Consider the following 18,894-nt stretch of genomic DNA (forward strand, 5'->3'; position numbering starts at 1 on the left):
CTACGAGCCACTGCCTTCACGAAGCAGCAACCGGGTGACCATTGCGACGGCTTGGCGGGAGACGTTTTAGCGGGAGACTCGTAAGACATCCAGGAGGCAAATGCTCGCAGTCAAGCCGCGCTGAGACGTGCAGAGGGGGCGAACGTGACGGAGGGTGCAGTACTGGGCTAAAGGTAAGGAACGTTCAACAATACGGAGTCACATTAGAAGTTGCTAACCAGTGCAATTACAGTGGCTAACGATACCTTTTATCCTTACTCGTAAGTGCGCGGAGATTCCACACGGCTCGCACAGTGAAGACATCACAGTTAGTCACAGAAAATATATCCATGTTTTCATATATGCCCACATATATATGCTGAACCTGGAGGTGACTGATGTGGGCATCGCCGACGGGACCGTGGTCGAGTTCGCGACCGACACCTCGGGCCAGGCCCAGTGCGAATACTCGTGCTCATTCTTCGGCTGGCACCACAGACTACTGCTGGCCTTCCCATGACCTCCACCTACGAGGGTGCACCGTCCTCTCTCGTTCGTTGGGGCGCGAGTGTTAGATTAAGGGCGTTTGCAGTGTCACGCACTGCATTAATTTTGGCCAATGGGCTTCGGGTTCTTCGTTGTCGTTTCTGGTTGCCTTCGTTATGGTGTCTAGCGATAAATATCCATCATTTGGTGGAAGCTAAGGTGATCGACTTCGGGATTTCGAAGGAGCAAACGGAACAAACGATAAGGGCTGGGGTGGGGGTATCGCTGTGGATGGTACCTAAAGTGATGCTCGGAGAAAAATACGGCGATACAGTCTGTCAGGTTCTGCCAGAACCCAGACGCTGGCCACCTCTCCAACCGACTCCGAAGAGCTAGAACCCGCCACAGCCTCACGTTAGGGATGTCCACCTGACTGTGAGCGCGCAACAGAGCCCAAGAAGTATCACAGCTGCGATGCTGGACGAGATCGTGTGGAGTAGCGCCCTCACAGAAATCTGCAAAGTCGTCCTCGCACAAACCCGTCGCGTCCGCTGTCGGTGGGCGCGTCAGGTATTTCCCCGGGACTTGAGTAGCGTATCTCAGGATAGGGTAACGAGTAGCTCAAGCTTGGAGCGTGAAGTCTTCCTTACTGGGACGGTCTTGTCCTTGATCCGTCTTTTCTCCTTTCTTGCCCTTGAACACGTGCAGTTATCGGTGCGTCGCGTCCTTGGGGTGCGTGGCGTTATCGGGGCCGACGCGGACTTGTGCGGCGCTATCGGGGCCGGCACGGGTCTTCGCCTTCAGCGACGCGTTATCGGGCGTGCTTGGATGGTATCGTTTAACGTGTCCCTCCTGTTGGGCACGGGTCTGAGGGTGAGTACACCGACAACCGAGGGACCGGGGGCCGCGTTATCGGGGCGGCTCTGCTTGCCGGCACTCGGAAGCCTTGGACCGCAAGGGAGAAATCCACTTGAGCGGCACAAAAAAGATTCGGGACTGAGCCTTACACCTATCCTATGCTACCGACTGACTACTTGAAGATTGCTAGCTACGGTTCCATGCCTAACCCTACTTCGATGACGCATGCCCTGATTTGTGATGCTGGATCTCTGAGACGGGGTCCTCCAGACCGCGTCTCAGGGGTTCCTAGGACGGGGTCGTCCCAGACCTGAGACGGGGTCACTCAAGCGGGGTGTCACTAAAGTGAGGTAGTCCGAAAGCCTTGAATGACAGCTCCGACTCAGCCTTGACATCTGAGGTGTCTTTCACCCTTTCCGCAGAAGATTCCGTACAGGTCGCGTTCTTTCACTCTGGGCAACGGTCCTCTGGCGCGCCTCGCTCATCACTTCTCATCTCGCGGTCTGCTTCACCACAATCGTGAAGACCCTGGGCTGTGCAGGCTACTTTGGTGGCCCTCGTGACGTTCAGGTAGGTGGCGGTCTTTTACGTAGCCAACGAGCTCTAAGTCTGACAACTAATTCATTCTTACGTTTGCACACCAGCGCGCAAGTCGCCTCCTCCACCCTCTGCAACAGATCGAAGCTCCCGCCTCCACGCTCTCCAACGCCAAGGTCCCCACACGTGGTAGCACTTGTTGGTCAGCGTAACCCTGGCCAACCAATCCGGAGAAGTGGACCTGAGAAGGTAGAAGCAGCGTGCCGAAGTGCCCTCCCGGCTGGTTGAAGAGCATCCTGACCTCAGCAAGAAGAACGGAGGTCGTCCCTACAGAAGACGTCCTGACGACGGTCGTGTGTGTAACGGGGTTACACGCACAAGTGGCTACAAGCCAGTGTGGGTTTAACAGATAAAATATCTGTTAAAAGTTTTAGATACTTCCTCACCTTGGTGTAAGTCACACCTATGGATACATTGAAGTGGGCCACCACAATGAGTGGTCCACACATACCCAAAGATCGCATTGGTAGAAAGCAGCATCTTTCTACCAATTAGAGACGTGCATATTGCCGGGGCTCTGACAGCCAGCCGCTGTCAACCCCTTTCATAAATGATAAACAGTTTTAGCAGATTTAGGAGGGCGATCAATTTACAAACAATACAGTTCTCATTTTACCTAATCTAAGTCACTTGGAGTCTTATCTGATTTAAAATCTACGTTAAGTATTTTAAAATGGTAAGGATTTCAACGATTTTAGGGGAAATCCGAGTTGAATCTTCTGAAAATTAGTTTAACGTCGAAGTTAGATCCCCGTTACATGAAAAGTGTCACCTATCGTAAACAATAACGTGCTGTAACAATAAAAAAAACTTGTCTGCGTCGCTCTATCTCACATCGTTCCCATGAACCTAACCTTTATCCTGTCACCGCTGACCGCGGCTGTGATTAGAGCCGTCTTACCGTATGAGTGCACGAAACGGATATTGGCGGACGAATGAGCGACGAACCTTACGTGAAGAGCAGGACGCAGTGGGGATCGAACCCACAATCACTTGTGCCGAAGGCTGGTGACACACCCTGCCACCAGCTCGTTTCAATTTGTAATGGCTACAAACAGATCCTTTTTATGTTTCTCCTATACTATGTAGGTAACTACAAAATAGATAGCACCCCGCAGTTGAATGGTAATCGTTACTATAGATGCGATAACTATTAACCTCCCTCCCGGTATTTTTAGTGTTTTGTTATGGTCGGGTTCAGGGGTCTGGGTCGTAATTTTCAAATCAGCTGCACGTAACTTCTCTAAAACACCAGACCCAGAAGCCCGACCCGAACCGCATACGAACCGAAAAAAATGTAACCGCCATCTCCACCACCGGCTACAGCGATGCCACCAGCGCTACCAACTCCACCACGGGCTATTGCGAGACCCCCAGCACCACCAACTCCACCACTCGCTGCGGCAAGACCGCCAGCGCCGGCACCACCAACTCCACTTGCTATGGAGCTGACACCGCCACCGCCACCACCGACGCTGGTGCCCGTGTTGATTGCAATGAGCGATACGCCACCATCTTTTCCTCCCCAAACCCCACATGCAGCGGTCATATCGGACTCGGCGGAGTCATATGGAGAAGATCTGGTAACAGATGATGAGCGTCGATATCACTACGCTTATGCGATGCGACTGGCAAATGTTGAAGGGCAGCTACGTGCTATAGTACGCTGGGAACCAACTATCGAGCCCCTAACATCTCTTTCCCTGGTCGATGCCCGCCGAATTGAGCGAATCGCCGCCGATCGCCCTCAAGTACTACCTCGGCAAGAGCAACCCCGTTATCCTTATGAAGATATTCTAGAAATTATCCCGATGGAGGGCGGGGAGATTCGAGTGCTAGTGGATTGGGTGGACACGTACGAGCCGCTTGAAAATATTTCTCAGGAAGATGTCCAAAGATTGCTTCGTGAGCACGAGGTGATGCACAACTAACCGTAGCCTGTGAATAATTCATGTATTACTAGTATGTCGTTCTACCGCAAACTTTCAAAAATGAAATTGCAAGTTCGCATTGACGCACAATTCTACTATATCTGCAGCTCCTCCTACCTCCAATCTGTAAATGCTAGTCACTATGAATATACGAACCCGGTGAAGTTCAACCTGTCAGCGCCTTCTCTGGGGCGCTCCAGCGTCGCATGCTGCATCCACACAACTCCTTGCGGAGCCATTTAGAATTTGCCGGTACCCGAGGCGTTCTGGATCACGGCACGGATGACCTTCATCTCAGCTTCAACGTACACGAGGCGGTCCATGCAGCGTCATGCTGCGCTCCAAGAAAAAGCCACCGACCGCGCGGCCGGCAACGAACGAGCCGCGCATGAACGAGTCGTTGCTGAGCAGAGGCAAGCCCATGCGGATGCGGTTCTGGCGCTGCGCCTCCTGCTTCACGTACTTCTAGCTGCTGACATTTTGCTCGAACACGTTCATGTGGTCGATTTGTTCCAGGAAGAAGACAACAAGAGTCTTGCCCAGGTCATAAATGAAGAACAAGGAGACAGTAGCCCCACACAAACCCGGTACGCTTGAGCGAGATGGCTTCCGTCTTTGTGAACGACCAGAAGATAACGACAAGCGTGGGCACGACCGTGGAAATCAAGCAGCAACCGCCAGAAGACGGCCGGGTGCGCGCGTGAAGAACTGCCCCTCTGTACGAGCCGTGAACACCGTCATGAAAGCCGGCAGCGAGCCTCCAGTAACATCACCATCATCACCTGGCCATACGGCAGGTCGCCCACGCCGAAGTAGGCACGAACACCGTTCTTGTTCCACGAGTCAAGACCCCAGAACGGCAGCAGCAGCGAGCTGGTAGCAGCGATCCGACCAAGCGTCGTCGACACCCAGTAGATTCGAGGCGGGTTCCAGGTCTCGGGGCGCTTCGAGGGCACCAGCTCGAAGTATGGGTGCACGGCCTCAGTGCTCTCGTTGCACTTGTAGGGGCGCTCGCCGACGTGGGAGGTGAAGTGCTGGAAGCGACGGTGCACGGGCTGGTGGACGTCATGATCGGCTCGCCCTTGTACGTCGCCACGCATTTGTCGTCGGTGACGAAGTCCGACGAGACCTTCTCCAGCACATCCTGCTTCTTCACCTGCGCCGCCGACACGGGCTCGCCGCTCTCGGACGCGACCGTCACGCGCTCACCCACCTTGGCGTCGAGAGGGGGGGGGACACCACGAACGACACGTTCTCGTGGGCGTCGTCGCACGCGCACAACACCATGTCGTGTGACTTGAAGCCACCCGGCTTGGCCGACTTCAGATTCAGCAGCGCCAGCAGCTTGCGGTTCTGCATCTCTTCCAGCGAGTAGAACACATGCAGTCTGCTTCGGCTCCTCCTCGCCAACGTCGATCTCCTCACAGTACAGCTTCTCTGACTCCGGGTGATTCCAGACCTTGACGATCACGCCGACACGGATGTCCAGCGAGGCGAAGCGCGGCGTTGCAGCCTTCCCAGGCGTGACAGCCTTCCCAGGCTTGGCCTTCGCGGGCTTGGCCTTGGCTGCAGCCACCTCGCTCTGATCCCCTCGGTAAGGACGTAGTTGTAGTAGTAGTAGGAAAATTGTCAACTGAGTGTATTTTGTTGTTCGTTAGACTTTTTTGTACTTCCTTGGTCTCCTAGTACAGTATGTCCTGGTGGTCTTCTTGCTCCCTAACGTCTTCAACTTCAACGTCAACCAACTGCAATCTACAGCTACACATGTACTTGGCTTGGTTCAACATGTACTCGGCTCAGTTCAGCCGATGAGATACAAAATGCAAGTCCTGCTCCACATCCGTGCTGGTGCACAGCCGTTCGTAGAGTTCACACGAGGTGCTCGCATTCATCCACCATATGCGGCAGCCTCACAGGACCTTGTTGAACAAAATGTCACCAATCGTCACCTTGGTGCCAGGCTTCAGGTTGCCGTACTCGGCCTCCTCGTCCGAGGTGCGAGCCACAGCAAGCGATCGGATGCCACGCTTGACCAGGTCGAGCACCTTGGCCCTACGTCCTCCTGGATCTCCGTGACATTGTGGGCAAGCGCCAGAATAATTTGCGGGGTGCCCTTGGTTACCTTGAATACGTTACGTCCGGCCCGCGGATCGTCGACTCCGTGCGCTTGACCGAGGCGTCGGACGGCAAGTGGTCCATCACTGTGTACTGGTCAAGCGGGCGCAGGTCGATGGCGTCGAGCACCAGCCTGTCAGAGCATCCTTAGGCGGCTCTTTCCACTTGGAAGCAAGCGCAGCGGTGACCAGCACCTCCTCGCGAGTGGCCGTCGGGTCGAAGATAGGCAGGTCGTCCTGCAGCTCCATTTTGTTGCGGGTGAGCATGCCGGTCTTGTTCGAGCACAGCATGTTCATACCCGATAGGGTCTCAATGGATTGCAGCTGGGTGACGGTGGCCTTCTCCTCCGCGAGCTTGCGGGGGCCCAGCGCCACGATGGACGTGCACACCACCTGCTTGGCGATGATGGAGGCCACGAGCAGCACGACGCAGAAGGCGATGGCCTCGAGGGAGTCCTCGCCGTTGTAGATGAGGAGATGGCCATGAGGATCATGGTAATGCGGATCAGTATTGTGTGGGACTGTGTGGTTGTTGTAACAACCACTCACGGATCGCGCACTGGAAGACATGTGTTAATATTTGATATTGCACATTATGTAGTTATACGGGTCGTTTAGTGTGTTGATGTCATTATTGGCTTATTCATTATTCCAATAATTAGTTTTCAATGTGAAGCTGTACCGCAACGACCAGGACGACCCGACGCACGCCGCGGAGTTGGCGATGGAACCTTCAACCACTGTTACCGCCTCCAGCGACGCGCGGGGCTAGCTGCGGCCGACGGTAGCGGGCGGTATGCCCGTGCTACTCGCTTTGGCCTACGTCGCCACCGTTGTGATCCCCAACCTGCAGCGCCGGCACTCGCAGCCGGAGCGGATGCCGTGCATCATCATCGTCAGCATGGGCGTCGGCACCGTGTTCTTCCTGGCCATCGACTTCGCGGGGTGCGCTTCCGAAGGCTATCAAATCTCTGGTAACCTGCTCTTCTCGGCGGTCAACACTTCTGACCCGTACGCGATGTCCACGCTGGGCTTCGTCCCCAACAGCGGCGCTGACATCGTGGCCTACATCTTCATGCACGTGCACATTGTGATCGCCTTCTCGGCCATCGTCATGCCCACGTTCTTCATGGCGGAGTGGTCCGTATTGGGCGCGCACAAGGCCGCGCCCGCGGTCGACCAGGAGCAAGGCGTCGAGATCGTCGAGAAGCTCTCATCCGTCCCCGTCCTGTCGCCGGCGCCCCGGACTTCGAGTGCAACTAGATGGACAACCTCCAGGTGGTGGTCAAGTGCGAGGACGAGTTCGCCGAGTATCGTGGTAAGCTCAACGTGCTGCGTCTGTGCATGTTGGCGTTGCTGGAGGTCGCCTCCATCTTTCTGCGCATCCACTTTCTCGACCTCGTCGACTTCACGGGCGCGTCAGCCCTCACTACCGGTAGTCTAGTTCTACGCGCTCAACTTCTACCTCAAGCACTTTTGGACAAACTCCCCATGTACGAGCGCGTGGACAATGTCTCGACGCAGGTCTCGCTGCGTCTACAGTGGTTCGTGGGGCTGTACATGTCGACCGAGAACTCGACCTGCCGTCGCGAAAAAAAAACTCCCACTGCGCGACGACAAGCCCCAACCACCAGCTCAATTGCTCGAGACGATCGCATAGGTGTTGCCGTGGTTGACACATCCTCGCGGAGGTGGCGTCACCAAGCGAGGAAGAAGCGGGGGCTTTCATGCGACTTGGTACAGTTTTCCCATCAAGGAGAATTGGCTGAATGGCGACACCACGGCTGGGTCCACCAGCCTGGATGTGAGCCCCGAGAACCCGCAGGCTCTGGATGTAGAGACGTACGATTCGCCAAACAGGAAACCTGCTGTAGGACAGTCACTATTATAAAGAGACTCAATCAATAATGAGACCTAATGGTGCCGAGGTATCTCGCTCTTATGTACAACCGATCCACTGCTCCTCGACCTTGTCACAATTGCGGCTGCTAAGTCGACGCCGAGGGACGAGACGTTCTGCGTGGCCAGCGTCTTGTTCTGGATCATCACGAGCAGGTCGCTCACGTACTGCTTGAGCACCGCCGGCGACGTCCTTGATGATGTTCACCAGGTTCGTCATGGTGAAGAAGTCCGCCGTCGCGGTCTCGACGGCGGACTTCTTTCGCCAGCACGCGCGTGTTGTCAACGGTGGCCGCGGTGGTCGGGCTGGGGGTGGCAGTGGTGACGCTATGCATGGTCGTCGCGGACGGGACAGGGGTCACATGTAGTGGGTCTAACTTGACTCACTACTTTTGCTTACACGTTGCGCAACGTGTATGAGGAAGCGTAAGTACTTAGTAATTACTTCGGTTAATTATATTTTAATACACAAATATAAGTTAAGTAAGATAGGATTCCAAGTGACTTAGATTAGGTAAAATGAGAACTGTATTGTTTGTAAATTGATCTTTCTCTAAAATCTGCTAAAACTGTTTATCATCTATGAAAGGGTTGACAGCGGCTGGCTGTCAGAGCCCCGCTAATATGCATGTCTCTGATTGGTAGAAAGATGCTGCTTTCTACCAATACGATCTTTGGGTATGTGTGGACCACTCATTGTGGTGGCCCACTTCAATGTATCCATAGGTGTGACTTACACCAAGATGAGGAAGTATCTGAAACCTTTAACAGATATTATATCTGTTAAATTCACAAGTGGCTTGCAGCCACTTGTACGTGTAACCCCGTTCCATCACGGGGGCTGCCGTGGGTTGATAGTCGCGGGTGCTGCAGTGAGCACGCCGCCGCCGTTGCCGGCGGAGACGGCACCGGCGGATGAAGCGAGAAGTCCGAGGAACTCTACCATCTAGTGCGAAATGGAGAATAGGGATTTGTACGGAGAGAAGCAGATTGAGGTATGCAGGGCCTGGTCAAGCACCACCCGGCCGCTGCACCGAGTTACGGAGCTAATCACGACCGCGTATTTCATGCTTTCTCGGTCGTACAAGTCAGCACTGTTATAAAAATACAATTTCAGATAATATATATATATATATATATATATTTCAATAATCGCAAGGTGCACCTAAGGTGCGATTGCCTTTACGTGTACGCAGCCAGTAGCGACTTTGTCCACTTTGCACCGGATGTAACTTTGTCGTTGCCAGCTCCTCTGACATGTACCAGTCGCCTATTAGAACATGTCAGGCATACGTCGGAGAAATGTCGGAGGTGTTGTGAGACAAAGTATGCAAAAACATTGCAATAATCTCGTACTTAGAAGAATCAATACAATTCACTAGTATATACTTGACGGAGCCTCCGACCTGATTGCAGCTTTATCTTTTTCTCACATGTACTCGGTGAATGAGGGGTTAAATTATATTTGTGTATTCAAATATAATTAACTCAAGTAATTACTAAGTACTTACGCTTCCTCATACACGTAGCGCAACGTGTAAGCAAAAGCAGTGAGTCAAGTTAGACCCACTACATCTGGTAGCACTTTGTAGTCTGTCCAACGACCGACTGCTTGACGTTCGTACGAGGTGTACGAACGCGGAGCCGAGAACCACATGAGCACGGAGGTGCCCATGGAGAGCTCCAATACGCCTGCAACGCATGTTGCACGCGCAGACTGCCCCCACCTGTCTAACCCAGAGTGGGAAGCCCTCCAACGACTGTCAACAGTCATTGGAGAAACGGCGATAGCTACAATGCTGCGTACACTATCGCCGACGGAGCAGCATGGTGTTGCCCTAGGATTCATCATGAAGGAGCAGCGTGATGCTGCTTCCTCGGTGACGGCGTCGTCAGGGACGACACCGCGTGCTCAATCTTTGAAATTGAACGTAAGCAATTACGTGGGAAGAGAGGGCGAGCCTCTCCTCCGGTGGCTTGTCGAGCTCGACATAGCCATAGCGGCTCGACGCTTCGTCGACGCGCTGTCGAAGGTCGCGTTCGCCATGTCCTGCCTTAGCGGACGCGCAAGGAGTTGGGCGTATGGACGCCGACTTTCCGATCCTACGTGCTTCAGCACGTACGAATTATGCAAAGAGGAGCTCAGACAAGCGTTTGAGCCCCCGCAAAACGAGTTCCGGTCGAGGGCAGAGTTCCTCTACCTTCAGCACGGTAAGCATGACGTTCATGCTTACGCGCAGCGCGCACGATACTTGGTTTCAAATATCGTGACTAATCCAATTGACGAGGCGACTAAGGTCGTCACCATCATGAAGGGACTGAGAGATGGGCCCGTGAGGACCTATCTCTTCCGAGAGTACCCGAGTACTCGCGAAGCTGCAATCACCCTTGCCATGCAAGAAGAGTTTAGCCTGCGACAGGCTAAACTCCATGCCAATGTGCCGAGACCGCAACCGCGCCCGGACGGGAGGTCCAGAACCAATGGACCTCTCGAACGCAACAACTGCAGGTTATCAGCAGCAGGGACGTAACGTGCGATGCTTCCGTTGCGGAAGGATCGGTCACTTTGCACGGGAGTGCACGGCTCCCATGCCCCCTAGAGGTGGCCGCTGTGGCGATGCTAGGCATCGCCGCGGACCAACCAAAAACGCGAACATCCAGTAGGCGCGGGGCGCCCTACTGGTAATGCAGTCACGCGTGCCGACATCGGGCACGCGACACTGAGGACCGCAGCCCCCAGTGAGACTAGCTCTCGCTGCAAGAAACAAGATGACAGGCCGAACCTAGTCATCCTGAAAGTTTACTCGAAGAGAGCGAATGACTCTCTTCGAGCTTTAGTAGATTCAGGCGCGTCGAACAACTTTGTTCGACTGCGGAGCCTGCCGAGACTTGACTTCGAGAAGGTAAATGTACCTCGAAGTCTTCTGGAAGTGCGACTGGCAACAGGTGCCATCGTGAAGACCAAGAAGCGCGTCGTGAACGTGCGCTTCTCGTACAAACAACGAGTGTTTGTCGAACGCTTTATCGTCCTGGACCTGGACGATAAGTTCGACGTGGTAATGGGATCCGGTAACAGACTGGAAGAAGCGCACGCTCGTATGCTTCGGCCGCGACAGCGGAACAGAGAGCGATGGCCCTGTTACCGCAGCGCACGCACCAACAGGTGCGCGCGGCTCACCAGTCGAGACAGCGCTTAATGCTGCTGTCCCGGAGTACCCAGGAAGTGCGCGAGGGCGCGCACAAGTGAGACCAACGTCGGCAATGCTGCCGACGTCGGAAGAAAAAGATGTGCTGGTTCCGGGACCAACACCCACATTCAAGCGTGTAAGGGACAGTCCCTGACTCGAAGAGGTCAGGTCGACGACGACGCGTCGGCTCCGGGAGCCGACGCACCCTCGGTCATGAGGGGCTCCGCCAATGAATGGCGTCGAGGTGACGAAGGCGTGTCAACTCCGGGAGTTGATGCTGCAAACAGTGCGGGCGGTTGCAAACGTACCGCACTGACGCAATTTGCGTGCTGTCGTACAGCCGGGCTGCACGACGAAGCGCCATGCGATCAAGCCGGACTTGATATCGCGCGCCCGCAGACAGGGTCTGCCGGTGAAGGAACACATTTTCGTGCAGCCGGGCTTGCACGAAGGAACATGCGGTCAAGCCGGGCTTGATACCACGCGCCCGCGGACAGTGTCCGCCGGCGAACAACTGTCCGCGGCCGGGCATGGACCAGAAGAACAACTGTGCCGAGCCGGGCTCCGCACAACAAGAAGACGGCGCATGCGGAGAACAGTCTGCTGAGCAGACTGAGGCGGTGACGCCGGACGTCGAGACGCTAAGCGTCTTGACGCGCACTGATACTGGATTCCAGTATCGTGAAATGGGACTCGCTAATCCTCCGACGACGGCGTCGGAGTTGACTTCGCTTCCAGTCATGAGCTGGAAGCGCTTCACGCGCGACTTGCACGATGGACGCATCGAGCAGGTCTGCGTTCTTTCAAGCAGCGAAAGAACGGAGAGCGAGAGCGAAGAGCTGAGACAGCTCTTCATGGGAAGTACCACTGAGAGTGAAGACACTCTCAGTGCGAAGCCGAAGCGGGAGCGCTTCGAGGAACAAGGTTGGGACTCGTTAAAGTCGAGTCCCTATTACGAATTATTGAGGGAGTACAAAGACGTACTCCCGGAAGAGATTCCTGCGGAGCTTCCGCAGGATAAGGGATTCAGCACGAGATTGATCTCGTGCCGGGCACGAAGGACTGTGTCACGCGGCAGTGGCCACTGCCGCGAGAGCAAGTAAAAGCGATCGACGACTTCTTTGAAAGTCGTCGCAAAGCTGGACAAGCGCGGGAATCAAAGTCCCCGCACAGTGCTCCGACGTTCTGTGTGAAAAAGCCACACGGCGGATGGCGCATCGTTCATGCCTATAACAAGCTGAACGATGCGACGGTACCGGCGCAGACGCCGATACCGCGAAAAGATGTTATCATCGATTCGATGGCCGGGAGCACCGTTTACAGTGCTCTCAACTTGCGAGATGGATTTTACCAAATCCTAATGCGTGAGAGCGATATCCCTCTCACGGCAGTGAGCACGCCAAGCGGCATGCTCTGGGAATGGCTAGTAATGCCACAGGGGCTTAAGAACGCCCCTGCGACTTTCAACAGGTGCGTGACGCACTTGTTGCGCTCGGTGCGCGACTTCGCACCGAGCTACTTCGATGGTGTTTTCATCCACAGCCGAGATGTGGACGGAAAGACCGACGAAGAGATGCACAGGGTCCATCTCCGGAAACTACTCGAGCTTATGCGAAAACATAAACTCTACGCGAACCTGAAGAAGTGTATCTTCGGGGCGAGCGAGATACCCGTCCTCGGGTGTCTCGTAGGGAAAAATGGTGTCCGCCCTGACCCAGAAAAGGTCAGAGTGATTAACGAATGGCCAACGCCATCAAGTGTCAAGGAACTGAGGCAGTTCCTTGGCTTGGCCACGTACTTGTGCAAGTACGTGGAGGATTATGCGGGCAAGATCCGCCCGCTGTCACAGCTTCTTAAGAAAGAAGCTGTGTGGAATTGGACAACCGAGTGCCAAAAGGCATTCGATGCAGTCAAGCGGGGCTTGACTGAGGAGCCGATCTTGGCAGTGGCTGACCAAGATCGCCCATTTCACGTAGTGTATGACGCATCCGATTTCGCGATCGGATGCGCATTGATGCAGCACGATCACGAGGGCCGTGATCGTGTCGTCTACTACCAATCGCGTCAGCTGAAGCCAGCTGAGCGCAACTATCCGGTACATGACAAGGAACTCTTGCCATGAAGTATGCACTCGCAAAGTTCCGAGTGTATTTGCTTGGGAGTAGACCATTTGTGGTCTACACCGACCATGCATCACTGCGCACCGCAGTGAAGTCGCCACACATATCACAAAGAATGGCGAGATGGCTCTCGTTCTTTGCGGAGTATAACTTCCGGGTCGAATACAAACCCGGAAGATTGAATGTGGTGGCCGACGCGTTATCACGTCGGCCGGACTACGCAGAAGCTGCTGACGTCAATGCCATTGACGTCATGCGATCGAGCAAACCCACATCGTCTCTGCTGGACGATGTGAAGGCCGCGTACGCGCACAACGCGGACACGAAGCTCTTGCTGGCCTATCGCACAGCGCCTTCTGACAAGTCCCGTCAGAAGCTGCCCAAGCACCTTCGAGCGCGTGCACACCGCTATCGAGTGCACGACGGAATACCGCTTTATAATGCAGTCGACGACAACGCGATTCGCGTTGTCGTGCCAAATGACCATGACCTGCGCCTCAGGATCATGTACGAGTATCATGATGCCCCGACTGCGGGACATCTCGGACATGAGAAGACATACGTCCTTCTCACGTGCGACTTCTACTGGCACCACCAGTATAAGTGGGTGCGCAAGTACATCCGTGCTTGCGAGGTATGCCAACGCGTAAAGCCTGCGCCATTCGCGCAGGCTCCGTTACAATCACTACCGACTCCGTCGGAGTGTTGGAAGTCCATGTCTTTGGATTTCATCTTTGGTCTTCCCCCGGACAGCGGAGGGAATACCTGTGTTGTGGTCTTCGTCAACCGCTTCAGCAAGATGGTACATCTTGCTGCGGTGCCGGCAGAGGTGACCGTGAAGCAGACGGCCCGTCTGTTCGTCGACATGGTGATCAAACACCATGGCATGCCGTCCGACATCGTGTCGGACAGAGACCCGCGCTTCACAGCGCACCTGTGGCAAGAAGTGTTTACACTTCTTGGGAGCCAACTTTCAATGTCGACTGCGGATCATCCGCAGACGGACGGTCAAACCGAGCGCGTGAATAGCGTGCTCGTCGACATTTTGAAGAGCTACGCTCACTCGTTCCAATACTGGAGCGAGTGCTTATCGATGGCAGAGTTTGCCATCAATAACTCAGTGCATGCCTCGACAGGGCATACACCGTTCTACGTGAATGCCATGCGGCATCCACGTCTACCGAGTTTACTCGGAGTGATGGCTCCCACTTTAAGTGGGGGGTATCTACGACTGCAATACAGCAGCCGCAGAAAACCGCTGACACTTGCACAGTGTCAGCTGCAACAACGAACAAACGCATGAGTCTGCGCAGGGCGCAGACACCGCGAAGAACCACGCAGAGGCCGGGCCTCTAGCGGAGAGCGAGCTGAATGACTTCAGCTCGGATGCAATCAACTTCATCACCAAAAGACAAGCCGTGATTCGGTTTGTCCAAGACGCAATAGCAGCTTTTGTTGACCAACAGAAGCTGAACGCAGACAATGTGGGCAGAGGCAACACAAATGAATTCAAAGCTAGTTTTGTTAGCTACACAAAACCTGCCTAAACATGCAGTTTCGGATTTCGGAGCAAGCAAGCTTGCTCCGCGCTTCATCGGGCCGTTCACTGTGTTGGCACGGCGACGCATACACGCTAGACATACCGTGTAGCATGCGCCTCCATCCGACCTTTTACGTCGGAGGGCTGAAGCGGTACCTGCAGCACGAGCCATCTAGCTCGGCTGACCCGAAGCCTCGGCGACGAGCAGCCTCTCCTCCAGCGCGCGGACGCGCTGGAGCGACGCCTTCATCCGGGTCCCCAACTCGACCGGGATATTCGAGGAGGTCTGCGAGACCGCCGCGACTTGGGCCTTCTGGTTCGCCAGCTACTGCTTCAGGGCGGCGAACTCAGCGCCCTACAGACGCTCCACGGCGGTCACCCGGTTGTGGAGAGGCGCGTACTGATCAGCCCGGGGCTGATCATACCCGGGGCGTGTTCCCACCCCCGCCACCGCCGATCCGTGACGCCCGCGGCTCAACCCTCTGGATTGTTGAGCGGATTGTCGACGATGCGGTCATCGCTAGCGCCCGAATCCGCACGTGCTAAGAATTTAGCACGGAGCTCTTTGAGACTTTCGGGCACACGGAATGACGTGTACCCGTTCAGGCCGCGGTCGCTCAAGCGGACCGCGCCTGGGGGGCACTTCGCGCACTGAAAGCCCTCGGGCACAGCGCACGGCACATTAGTCTCCTCCGCAGCAACGTGGAGTTGCTCCAACTTTCCACGCTTCGAGTACGTCTCGAAGCGATCACGCGCTTGCTTAATCCGATCACGGTAAGCACTCGGCTTCTTGTTGAAGTTCTCAACAAAAGCATTCCAACTTTGACAAAGTGCCTGCCACTCGGGCACTTTGCTGCGAGAAGAGGTCTTCTTGCTTTGAAGCCATCGGAGCTCATGGAAGAGTCCGATGTAATAATGGCGCCTTTGATGCGTCTCCGCATCAAAGTGCAGCTCGGCAGCCACGGCGTCATCTTTGATGGCGCTGCATACGTATAACGGCACCTCATTCGGAGGTACCGAGTTCCCATACCGGTCCGAGATCTCAGACGCGGACGGCATCCACGGATCGCGCACTGCAGGCGTAGCGCGCGGAGAGCCTTGAGCTTTGGAATCACGCGCTGCAGTTGCAGCGCGCGGAGAACTGAGAGCCCCAGCGGAAGCGAGTGGGGTATCGCTCTCAGTTCGCGAACGCTTCGAACTCGAAGCGTCCGATTCGTCCCCTTCACGCTGGCGAATGTTCTTAGCGCGGGGGTCGAGCGACTCGCTCGACACCGAGTCTTTACGCTTTTGAGGATGAGTCCTTCTCGTCCTCCATGTCTTCATCATCGTCGTCGAAGTCGACGACGTCGCCATACTTCGCCTTCTGGCGCTCGAAGTAGTCATCGACGGAGAGATGACTCTCCACCGACTTCGGATTCTTCTTTTCTTGGGGCGCGCTCATCGTTGAATGCGCGCGGGTTTCTTCTCCAAACGCGGAGAATTGGCGAATGGTCAATTCCGAAGATTGAGGTGCGGGGACCCCGCGCGTCTAACCTTAAGGAGGGGATGGTGTAACGGGGTTACACGCACAAGTGGCTTGTAGCCACTTGTGATTTTAACAGATAAAATATCTGTTAAAAGTTTTAGATACGTCCTCACCTTGGTGTAAGTCACACCAATGGATACATTGAAGTGGGCCACCACAATGAGTGGTCCACACATACCCAAGATCCTATTGGTGGAAAGCAGCATCTTTCTACCAATTAGAGACGTGCATATTGACGGGGCTCTGACAGCCAGCCGCTGTCAACCCCTTTCATAGATGATAAACAGTTTTAGGAGTTTTAGAAGGAAGATCAATTTACAAGCAATACCGTTCTCATTTTACCTAATCTAAGTCACTTGGAGTCTTATCTGATTTAAATTATATTTGTGTATTAAAATATAATTAACTCAAGTAATTACTAAGTACTTACGCTTCCTCATACACGTTGCGCAACGTGTAAGCAAAAGTAGTGAGTCAAGTTAGACCCGCTACACAGCGTGGCCCGAACGGAAGATGCCTACCAGACACTACATTCTGCAGCAAGTTGCGATCGGGAGACTCCGAGTAGACTTTTCGGGATCGAGGCCGCAGCCAATAACGGAACTTGGACTGCCTGCGTGTCGGTTGATCCGAGCAGCAGGAGCACTGTACAAACTCCAGCTTGTGCTCGCTCAGGAGCTCGCGTGAGACTTTGGTCCCGTTGATGTGGGATATTCAACAGCTTTTCAATTTAGTGTACGGGTTCTTCTTCAATTCGCAGTTCGAAGAACTGTCGTTTGGGGCTGTTTTGCGGATGTCATCAAGTAACATTGGTGCAGCGTTCTCCTACTCCAGGGATGTCATCGAGTAACATAGGTGCAACACCAGCCATCTCTGGAATACAGGGCGGTTAAACATCAACAGCGCCTGCAGTCGTCCAGAGATCTACGACTACTTCGCAATGCAGCCTGTATAATGTAGATGATACAGCGCTGCTACAAACTATAGGCGCACTCGAATTTTTGGCCTAGACATCTGAATATTGTATTGTGAGAGGTGTTGTTCTCGTCAATACTAGCTAAAACATTATCGAATAGAACACAATACTGCATTCTTCAGAAGTCGGCGAATTAAAGAGTGAGAGCAAAATTTGACACAACAGGGGGTGTTCGAAACTATAGGCGCACTCCGACTAAAACTGTAATTTTTCAAAGTAAAGATCTCAGTTTCGTAACTGTGGGACATATCTCCTATTCTACGGCTACTAGCCACCTCTACGCGAAATCTGAGCGGCCAATTATTTTTTTCTTGAGCGCTGGTGCACAGATACATGACAGGAAAATTATGAACCTAATTTGAATGGAGGCACGGCTTTGCCGAGCTCTACCGATGCGTGGCAAGGTGTATATTATAATCTGGTAGCTCTGATTTCTTTATTAACGTCTAAACGACACATTCATGTGCCCAAATGCGATAGTTGATGTGGACTCCTAGCGGAAACCACAAGCAAAGAACGGACACAATGTTCAAAAATGTTTTACTTAGTATTTGTATTGGTGTGGTAATTTTGTAAGAGAGTTTACGTATAGCCAAGGCTTAGCCAAGATTTCCGCTGGGGGTCTACATCAACTATCGCATTTGGGCACATGAATGGGTCGTTTAGACGTTAATAAAGAAATCAGAGCTACCAGATTATAATATACACCTTGCCACGCATCGGTAGAGCTCGGCAAAGCCGTGCCTCCATACAAATTAGGTTCATAATTTTCCTGTCATGTATCTGTGCACCAGCGCTCAAGAAAAAAATAATTGGCCGCTCAGATTTCGCTTAGAGGTGGCTAGTAGCCCTAGAATAGGAGATATGTCCCACAGTTACGAAACTGAGATCTTTACTTTGAAAAATTACAGTTTTAGTCGGAGTGCGCCTATAGTTTCGAACACCCCCTGTTTTGTCAAATTTTGCTCTCACTCTTTAATTTGTAGCAGCACTGTAGTGATGGTGCAGAAGCTGAGCCAGTCTTGTCAGATTCATAAAAGAACGTACGCAGGTTATGAGGTCGCATATTGCCAGAATGTTCGCGGCTTTCACCGATAACTCACATTGGCAGCCAGTAAAGGGAGATTTCCAACGCATACGTCTCACATTGCCAGCCAGTACATGGGGCTTTGCAATGCATACGTCTTCAACTGTAACGAAGAAGGCTACCTCAGAAACAGCTCTTTACTACATATAGTACTATCGATATCATATCACATCACCTTGAACTTAATATTACTATAATCATAGTACTAGTATCGTCTACTTATTTTGAGGCAGTAAGAAGCGATTATCACCATGTTACCTACTCCTACCCTTGCTCAATGGTCCAAGCCTCCAAAATCAGCATTGCAAGAAGCAAAAAGGTCATGCGTTCTATCCACTGCCGTTTTGGAATCTTTTAATACCAATTAATCTATTCCTTTTCAGTCTATATGTCGTTTGTTTCAACCTTCGAACTGCGCCTCCCCCCCCTGGGTCCACCACCTGGGTCCCCGAATCAGCACAGACTTTCGGAAACAGTTGATTGAGAAAGTTGTTTCACTCGATGCAGCAGAAGCAGCTGTGGCTGCTGATCCCTTGTGCCATTTGGATAGTGCCTCGACTCCGAACCCAAAACTAACCCTCCTGCCACAAATCA

Source organism: Phytophthora cinnamomi (genome assembly GCF_018691715.1).
Source record: "Phytophthora cinnamomi strain GKB4 chromosome Unknown Contig96, whole genome shotgun sequence".
Classification (NCBI taxonomy): domain Eukaryota; phylum Oomycota; class Peronosporomycetes; order Peronosporales; family Peronosporaceae; genus Phytophthora; species Phytophthora cinnamomi.